At 37.8% G+C, this 10,425-nt stretch overlaps 1 protein-coding gene across 1 annotated transcript in view; it reads right to left on the reverse strand.

The window, feature by feature from the left end:
- Nucleotides 1-1,845, reverse strand: part of LOC138700021 (zinc finger C2HC domain-containing protein 1C-like) — a 612,196-nt gene extending 610,351 nt beyond the window's left edge. The window contains exon 1 of the mRNA XM_069826311.1: nucleotides 1,701-1,845. The gene's annotated coding sequence lies outside the window, so the exon portion shown is untranslated. The remainder of the gene's footprint in view (nucleotides 1-1,700) is intronic.
- Between the last annotated feature and the right edge of the window lie 8,580 nt (nucleotides 1,846-10,425).

Raw genomic sequence — 10,425 nt, forward strand, 5'->3', positions numbered from 1 at the left:
TGTAATGGGTCTATTTCAGTATAGTTTTATGTTATGAAGAATGGTTTCCCTAGTAACAAGTTTCTGTGTGGAAATTCTAACTTTCAAGGCCTAACAACAATAGCTGTAAATACAACAAAAAACATGATCGTGCAAAAAAAGTTTCTTAGAAGTTTTATGGAAGTCGTTCATTTATATGTGTAGATCACACAATTTTTCGTTTCTGAGTATTCTTTCGCCAATTTTTACATTTTTGTGGCTTTAATGTGCCCTACACGCTTACAGGCTGCAACTAATATCGGAAGAAGATTCTCTCTCTTTCTCTCTCCTTTATTGGGTCTCGTGACACATTTTTACAGCTATGATTTGAATGGTGATGCATCTGAATCTGCTCCCTCACCGAAGGTTGACTCATTTCATCAATGTCAAGCACGGTGCCACACAGCGAAATATGCTTGTCACTGCCTGTCTATTACAATTAAAACGCATTCCATCCAGGTCTATACATTGAAGTGAGAATAGAGTTAACTGTCCTTGAAGATTGATTGTTACGTATTACTTATTAAAGTTATGGATTATTATCAACATCAACGACATGATAAAAGTCATTTTGGCATTTTTTGTCCTATAAGGTTATCACTTATTATTTTTTTATTTTCTTCCCATTTTCAGTAATAACTTACAATTCCTTTTTCAATACTACCTTAATATTTTTAAGTTTATCGGCAGCCATTCTGTTCAAATGTTTTGAACCAACCACATGTTTCATTTTTAAATATTCAGTTTTAGTTATCTGATTTTAATCTGGTATCTACGTATAGAGCCTATAACTGTTAATAAAATATTTTTTCTCTTTTCTTCTACCGTATTTCCTCAGTGACAAATTTTCATAACTATAATTTTCAGCATTATTCCTCCTCCCTCCAAGTGTCGGTCCATTTCCTCAACGTCAAACACGGTACCAGCACAGCGAAAGAACGTGTGCTACGGCCTACATAATAATTAAAACGTACTCACATCCAGGTCTATTGTTTTACATTTCTAGATTCGTGCACCGTGCAAATCACATGAAAGGGCGTCTGACTGCATAGGCCTACTTGTAAATACCAGATGTTGATTCAAAATCTTCACAAAACTGAGAAGGAAAGAACCAGATGTTCTTAAAAGTCCATGTTCATTACGAAAATAATTACCATCACTAAGAACCTGACATAGGCCCTTTGGACCTGTTTAGTCTTACAGAGACATTATTAACTCTCAAAGCTCTCTTCTCATTTCATTGTACATTTTTCTGCTCATACTCTTGTACTGAAGAGCTTCTTCGAAGCTTTATGACAGTCATTCTATTTCGGTGTTTAAACCAAACACTTTTTATGTTTCCCAGTTTTTTCCGCCAAGTTATATATGTTCACTTGTCTGTGTTTTAAATCTGGTGTCTACGTTTTTAGTCTGTAACTGCTAATAGAATACGTTTTGTTTTGTCACTTCTCGTAAATGACAAATATTCACAACCATAATTTTGAATGTTAACAGGTATGAATGCAGCCTTAACCCCCTCCCCCTCCTCGTCTATCAACCTACAACACTGGGTCACACAATGTGTTACGGCCTACATAATTAAGAGGGACCACGACCAAAGCCCATCCATTGTCTTACATTTCTGAGCTCATGCAAATCACCTGTATGGGGTTTTGAACGGAGTCAATGCACTGGGTACTTACGGGCGCGGAGTTGCCGGCGAATGGTGCGGGTGATGGCGGCGGTGGCTCGCACTCGGACGATGCACTCTCACGACTACCGACTGTCTCGCTCGCACTGTCGAGAAGCACTGCAGCCAGCGAGCCAGCGTTCGCATGCAGCCGCGACCGCCCGCTGAGATGAGTCTGCCCGGCGGGGCGGGGTGCGAGAGGGCCGCATGCACCGGCACTTCATATTATGGTGATGAACTCGCGTGGTTTTTAATCCTAGCTAATGCGCTTTAACATAATTAGCCATCATGGAAGATTCACTCATACAAGGGGGCAAAAAATTCTGCATTACCATGATGCACAGTGTGTTCAGGAACTGAATACTTCCCTAATTTATTGTGAGTTATGACCTCTTCAAAAGGTATAGTGACTTATTAAACAAGTATGTGAACTTAAGTAGCCTATATCTAGTAAGACAGTTTGATATGTTACGAATCATATTACAGAATTATGCTCCCGGAAACCATATTGTGATGAAATACATCATCATTATTATCTTCATCATGTCGCATTCAAGGATTAGGCCCTTGACTCGTTCTGAGGCTAAACTGGATCAAACCATCTTGTTTTTAGGACGTCCACATGGTCTGTAGTGCAAAATTTGACGATGATATCTGCCATACTTCATTGTTACTGTTATTTATAGAGGAAAACGTCATCTAGAAAGAAAAGTATTATAAATCAAATCATAAAACAAGACGTGAATTCCGGTTACCTTGCTCGCAATCCAATTTGCATCTCCTTCACAGACATTAACGATAAACTGGAGAATTCCAACAACTCATCCTAGGCACAAAGATAAACATTTTAATTATAGAAGTGAGGCTAGAAATCGTATTAAAAAGTTACGAAATACAGTATTAGCTATTACAGCAATCCGGTATGGCTCAGGAACGTGTACACTTACAAAGTCACAATCAAAAAGGATAAAAAGAGCAGGGTGGAAGTCACTAAAGCTTCTGGATTGATTGTACTATTGGACTATAAGAAAATTGATGAAATTAGCCAAAATTTAAACTTGGAAATAGTGTTGACATAACAAACACAAACAGGACCAATTGGGTGGAGCGTTTAATAAATATGTATGTCTCCTGGTAGAATGCCAAGCATGGTCTTAAATTTTAACCAATCTGCAAAAGAACCATAGCAAGGCCGAGAAACCGACGAAAGACTCGGTTCTTTTCAAAATAATTCCTGGCCGACATAATAATTATCAGGATAAGAGGGAAGGAAAAATAAATTAAGGATAATTCAAGTGCACGTCCTTAACCCTTAAATGGTAACATGGGTGAAAATTCACCTTTGAGAAATTTTATTTCTCTGCCGTGCATTGGTAAACCTGTCTAGACTGTTGGCTCTCTTGCTATGTATCTTCCTCAAGTGTAGCTTCTTAACCATTGTTGAAATATATTTGAAATATTTTTAGTTGCTGTAGTATAGCTCTACAAAGCAGACCTGGGTGAGTTTTCACCCATGTTACCATTAGTGTTAGATTAGTAATTTATTCAACTTCTTAGTACATGTGTCAAACGAATTGCAATTCTCTTCTGCGTTAGTTTGATGAACATGGAGTTTATTATTATTGACGGTAAGAAATGTACTTCCGGTGAGGTAGAGAAGATAATAATGAATGAAAATATTGATGATGATGAAGATGACGCATCTGATGGAGAGGGGAGTGTGAAGGATGATATTTGTGAACAAGATGATGTAGTAGATGATATTATTGAGTGCGGTAGTGACAATGAAAGTGATTTTACTCCAGAAAATGACGACAGCAGTGATAGTGCAGATGGTGTTGCAGTTCCTGAAAAGCGCAGAAAACCAGAAAATTGCTGGTTTGAAAGTAAGGACAATAATATCATCACTCCGAAGAAGTCAGTCCTAAAAGGGAAAAATGGTAAAGAGTGGACATCCAAACATCCTGAAAGGCAAAAGGTGCCTTCTCTAAATATATGTAGAACAACCATACCCGGGCCAAAAGGTGATGCTCGAAAGGTAAAAAGTCCCGAAGACAGTTGGCGTCTTTTTTTTGATGAGGAAATGTTGCAAGGTATTGTTCGTCACACCAACAAAGAGATGGCTTCCCAGAGACTGAACTACTCGTCTGAACAGAGGTATACTGGAGATATCACTTTGCGAGAATTAGAAGCATACATAGGTCTACTTTATATCAGTGGGGCCAGAAAAGATAATCATATGAGTGCCGAATTTCTGTGGGGTACATTGGGTAGTCCAATTTATGTTTCAGTTATGTCACTAAAGAGATTTCGATTTATAACAAATTGCTTGAGATTCGATGACAAGCAGACCAGAGAAGCCAGAAAGGCTGCAGATCCTTTTACATATATTCGGGAACTATGGAATAAATTTTTCGTTCACTGTCAAGAATATTACAAGCCATCAACAGAATGTACTATTGACGAACAGCTTCTGGGATTCAGAGGTCGCTGCAAATTCCGTATGTACATCCCCAATAAACCGGAAAAATACGGCCTCAAACTTGTGTTCATGTGTGACTCTCATTCTAAATACCTAATCACAGGAATACCTTACATAGGAAAAGAAACTTACAATGGGCCTGAACCTTTAGCACAATACTTGGTGAAGGAATTAGCAAAAGCAATTTATGGCACCAATTCCAATATAACTACTAACAATTGGTTTACATCTTTCCCACTCTTGTCAGAGATGTTGGCTCATGGTATAACTATGGTTGGTACTGTACGAAGAAACAAAAAGGAGATTCCTCCGGAAGCTCTTCAGACCAAAGGACGACCAGCAAATACAGCAATGTTTCTCTTCGACTGCAATACTAATCAACAATTGATATCATTTTCACCAAAGAAAGGTAAAATTGTATTAGTAGCCTCGACCATGCATTACACAGCAAGAGTGTCTGAACAAACAAGGAAACCAGAAGCTATTGAATTTTATAATGAAACTAAAGGTGGTGTCAACTCGTTTGATCAAATGTGCAAGAACTATTCCTGCAGTAGACGTACAAGACGCTGGCCAATGGCAGTATTTTACGGATTACTGAATGCAGCAGGAATCAATGCATTTATTGTTTGGGCTTACGCATGCGCAGCCCGTGGAGGAAAGACACCCAACAGACTGGAATTTCTTCACAAGCTTGGTCTTGATTTGTCAACGAAATTTATGCAAGAGAGACTGACAATCAGGAATCTTCCTAATGATCTTCGAGTGAAGATAGAATCCATATTGAGTGAAAACAATTCTTTACCGGTTAGCTCACTGAAAGAACAGAAATCATCTGAAACAGAACCACGACAGGGACGTTGCAAACTCTGCAAAAAGAGTGACAAAAAGTTTGCCGTGAAGTGTAGTGTTTGTGAGAATTTCGTGTGTGGAGATCATAGGGAAATAACCTGCAAGAATTGCACACCATAGAAAATAAAAAGTGTGACTTTTTCTCTTAATTATAAAATATACACTGGAATTTTTTTTAATTCTATGGTGCAAGAAAACTTTCATTGCTTCTAACAATATTGTCAATTTATGTTAAATTTCAAATTATTTTGTGTTGAGCTATGTTGTGTTATGTTTCAAGTGTGTTTTAATATATAAAAGTCAAATGCAGCATTATAAAAATCTTAATTTTTTTGTGTTGGGTGAAAATTCACCCATGTTACTAATAGTGTAGAATAAACTGATGTTACCAGTTAAGGGTTAAAAGCGGATATGGGACTGCGGGATAAGATGTTTTGTGAGCTCCATCCAAGCCAGTAGGCAACTTGTATTATATGGAAGAGGTCCCAAGTGTTTTCGCACGATTCCAATTTCTATGTAGTGTGTTGGATAAACTGTATCAAAATATACATACCACAAGATTTATAGCTGCTGTGGACAATAAGCAGAGGAGCTGTGAGCATCAAAATATGGAAGCGATGTATAGGTACTGACAAGAAAAGAATCTACCTACATTTTGATGAGGCCATTGATTTAATGAGTTATAAAAACACAGAAATGGCTACAGTTATGTTTACGGAACGAAAAGATGCCATTTACCAAATATAGGTTTAAGAGCAGAAGACATGAAGGTCGATAATGAAAAAGTAGTCAGCACACAAACATTTCTCGCAATGAGCTCATCGGATGAAGTCAAGCTGGTCACATTCTTCCCTAGAACCCGCTTCTGCAAGTTTACTTTCGAAACAGTAATCTGCAGGTGTTTGAAATGGCCCTGGATTCTCACTGGAATATCCACATTTTAAGAAAGCAAATCGGATCACGTGTTTGAATCTATTGGCTGAAAACCGGAAATGTACAAATGACTGAAGGCGAAGAAAATTATCTATATGTCACACATCAAAGTTGGATGATAATATCAGTGTATCCTTTATGAACGTCACCATGTTCTTGAACGGACGAAAGAAATAAACGTCAGCTAGTTGCACCATACCTGTACATTTTGCAGAAATAAGCTTCCTATGGAACTCTACACCTTCTGGATTTTTCTCGTTATACAGTTCATCTTTACGCTCAAATCTGGCCATAATAGCTCCTCAAGCAACGTTTGGTTGTGTTTCCTGAATTGCTTGTATAGGCCTATGCTTCCACATTAGTCAAATCAATTGCCATGCTAGCTGGAAACTGCCCATTGAGCTCCGAGACAAGAACATACTGTACATATGTGGAAGTAGCGTAGGCTACCATCCATTAGAAGAACTGACATTATCATGTATGAATGGGTTGTTGCTGCAACTGAACCAATGACAACAAAGACAGCCTTGTTTCCTCTACTGGCAAGAGTTCTTCGAGAATGTAACTCTCTAACGAATATAGGTTGATCCGCATTTAGTATCTGATATGGAGTAAAATTGTGTTCATCAATGAAAGCCTTATGTCAGTAACAAATTTTTCGGCTTTTGCTTGTACAACAGCATCATCAACAGCACATCTTTTGCTAACTTCGTGTGTAATCTTACGCAAAATTATTATGTTTTCTCTTGAATCTTTTGACCCATGATTTGGACGCTTTGAACAATGAGATGTTGTTTTGGTTGATTTATTTCTTAATATCCATCGCCCAGATTCTAATCATTCGATCATGAATAACTGTATATTTGCTCTCATTGCGATGAAATAATTACGAATCTTGTTATAATTCTTTCTTGCAAGATTTTCCTCTTCATACAAGGAGTTTTAAGCGTAGGCTATTCTCAAATTTTTGCAAAACTGTCTTACTTTTATTAGTCTTTTTTGTGTCGTTACAGAACTGAATATTACACGATGTGACTTGTCAATGGCCAAACCAAAAGGATACAACTGGGGAGGACCCTTTCCTCTTGACTGCTTTGTCCAGATTTTACAAGCATCAGCCAAGTACTCTTTTTACGTAGTGGTGATGGGACGTACGAAGAGCTACTACTTTCCTGACTATGAACGAATGGTGGACTTGTTTCTGAACGTGACTCCCATCTTGTAACGCTGGATCATCGCCAAAATCACTATCAAATTCTTCATCAATCATAAGTGTAGTACTGTCTTCAATAATAACCTCTTCTTCAATCAACCGCTTTTTAATGTATTCAAAACTATAAGTTATTTCCTAGTTGCTATTTCCTCTGAAAAAAAATCCACTAGCAACTTGACCATCACGACTTTTTTCATTCTGTATGACGCACACAACAGTTCGCACTCGCGTCTAACTTACAACTAGCAGAATCTGTTCCGTATCTCGTCATCAATACCCCTTCCCTTCCTCACCTCTCTCCGTCGAGCACATGTATTTCATAGCATCTCAGATCGCTCCATACCTCTTTCCTCATGTTCTAAAACACAAATAAATTTGTCCCATTAAAATGTCAGCGACAACCATCTGGATCTTTCCTTGTCAGTCTGTATATCGCCGTCCCATTAAAAGAAACGCTGGAAAAATGTTGTATGTGAAAAGCCGAAAGATGGGCGTAACTTAATATGTAGCACTTTAAAATGTGAAGGAAGGGTCTCACAGCACTGTCCGAGCAACGTTCTGCAGGAGCAATCTAGGGTGCCTTAAAGTCAGTTTGAGACGTACAGAGAGGCGAGCATCACATTCCACTACAGTCGCGCTCAAACCTCCTGACGTTTCGCGAAAGCCAGTAACATGCGAGCGCGATGTTGTCACAACTACTCTCTCCGTCTCTGTCACTCAGCGGCAGTAGTTTTAAAACTGTGGAGCGCGACCCTTTACCTGAGGTTGGTTTGATAGGGAGATGCAGAAGACTTAATAATAATAATAATAATAATAATAATAATAATAATAATAGTAATAATAATAATAATAATAATAATAATAATTATTATTATTATTATTATTATTATTATTATTATTATTATCTTCAGATTGCATCGAATGAAATTAAAAGTCACAAAATATAGAAAAATTAGTTGAGTCAGACGTAACTCGCTGAATTTATATCAGTTTTGTAAGTTTTTTCTTTTATTAGGGTTAATAAAGTTGTCGAATAACACAAAGGCGCAGCTTGATCAAATAAATTGAAAGATAGGATTAATTTGAAATAGTAGGCCCTAATTTTCTGTAGCCTACAAATGAATTGATTGAATTGACATGGCCCTAAATAGAATTATGTCCATGCAGTCAGAGCACATTCTTACAATAATAGCGGTTATTATATGCCTGTGTTACGTTTAAGGAAAATGATGAATTAATAAAACGTACCTTTTGTGCTGCAAATTTCTACTCCAGTGGCAGAGCTAATGGTGAGCCAACATCGTCGTCGTTAGCCTCCTCACAATCAGTTTCACTGTCATCTGTGTCACTGTCTTCTTGTAAATTAATGACTACTGGTTCTAAAATGCTTTCCAGGCCTAACTCTTTAGCGAAATCTTCCTCTAGTAATTTCACCGCGTCTTTCACGCATTTTCAAGTTCCTTATTTACAAGTTCTTCCACATCCGACATTTTGAAAGTTTTGTTGTTTCTAGCGACCTCCCTTTTCACCTGGGCCCAAATTAGTTCTATTGCACTATACTGGCAATGATAACGTGGGAGTCTTATCACTTCATGCCCCATTTCATTGGCCAGCTGATCAAGTTCATACATTTTTTTCACTGCTTTTGAAAGGCAACACTTTTTCCAAAAGTTCTGACTTAGTGTCTGAGGGAGAAAAACTAACACCTTTACTTTTCAGCCATTCACTGATTTCATCTTTTTTAGAGGCGGTATTTGGTGGTCTATTAATGCTAACGGAATGGTATGGAGCATTGTCCATTATAATTATACTCCCTTCCTCTAGATGATTTAGAAAGCTATTTAAGAACCAATCGCGAATTGATTGTGCCGTCATTTCTTCGTGATAATCACTGGTTTTCTTTGATCTGAATACCCATTTACTACCTGGAACGAAAGCTGTTTCAGCTGATCCTACATGGCAAACAATAAGTCTACCTCCCTTTCCTAAAGGCACTTTAAGACCTCCATTTCTATTTGAGTCTTGCCAAAAATATTTCAGAGAATGATTTTTGTTGACCCACGTTTCATCAAGGTAAAATGTGGGTCGAGTGTCACCTGATGATCCGATCATGTGCATTTTGCGCAGAAACGTCAGTCTTGCGGCAACAATATCATTCCGTTCCATTAGATATTTTTGCCCATCATTGGTTTTCCTGTAGCGGAATCCCAACCGATTCAATAATCTTTTAGTGGAAGAAACTGAACCTGAGTAATTAATTTTTTTTTCTAAGCAGTACGGTTAGTTTGTCAGCTGTCGGAAATTTTCCGTTATCGTAAAAGTAAAAAATTGTTTTGGAAGTCGTCTAGATTTGTAACTCTTTTAGGAACATTCATATCCTTTCTAGGAGAATGGAACAATTTATCGGCACCCTGTGTTTGCGCTCTTTTAACGTCTCTGCATACACGGGACACTGTAGACACACTTAAAGAACACGCCTCGGCAGTCAGTGCTTGACATTTTGAAAAGTTAATACTTTTACGCATTTCTTCAGAAGAGTATTTCCTAAAGAAATTATAAACACTAGACACCATTTTCCGAATTTTACTGCCATACCCACTCGATCCACCATTCCCACTTGCACTGGGCTCACTAAGAGACATAATTGTTTTGAGAATGCCAAATTGGCAACACACAAAAATGATATTACATTACACTTTCATATACCGTACTTTAAACAGAGCCAACTGCACACAACACTATCAGAAATCGAACTGACATTTCAATTTAGTAGTCTCTCTTCTCTCCTCTCACAAACAGATAATTCTGTTTATATTCTGAAGGGACCCTTTGTTGGAAGCTGTAAGTTTATGGTTCTCAAAATTCTTACATATGATAAACATTCCTTATTGCATCGCAGCTGTATAAACATCGTCCACTACTTCATTGCTGGAAGTCAGCACAAAGCAATGAGACAGAGGCAACTGTGAAGAAAAAAATCTTACGAAATTACGATGATCAGAAACAACTCTCTGATTCATTAGAAATCCTATCATCCACAGCCCCAGCACGAGACAAGTTCTTCTTTTCCTACATAACACCTTCTGACGTAAAATCAGCACTAAAGCGCATCAACTCAAAATCACAAGGAGTAGACAATATAAATATAGAACTTCTGAACAAAATTATGGACATAATTCTTCCGACACTAACCCATATATTCAATGCATCCATAATGACTTCACATTACCCAGACATATGGAAAAAGGCTATTGTTCG

The sequence above is a fragment of the Periplaneta americana genome, chromosome 1 (genome assembly GCF_040183065.1).
Source record: "Periplaneta americana isolate PAMFEO1 chromosome 1, P.americana_PAMFEO1_priV1, whole genome shotgun sequence".
Taxonomy (NCBI): Eukaryota; Metazoa; Arthropoda; class Insecta; order Blattodea; family Blattidae; genus Periplaneta; species Periplaneta americana.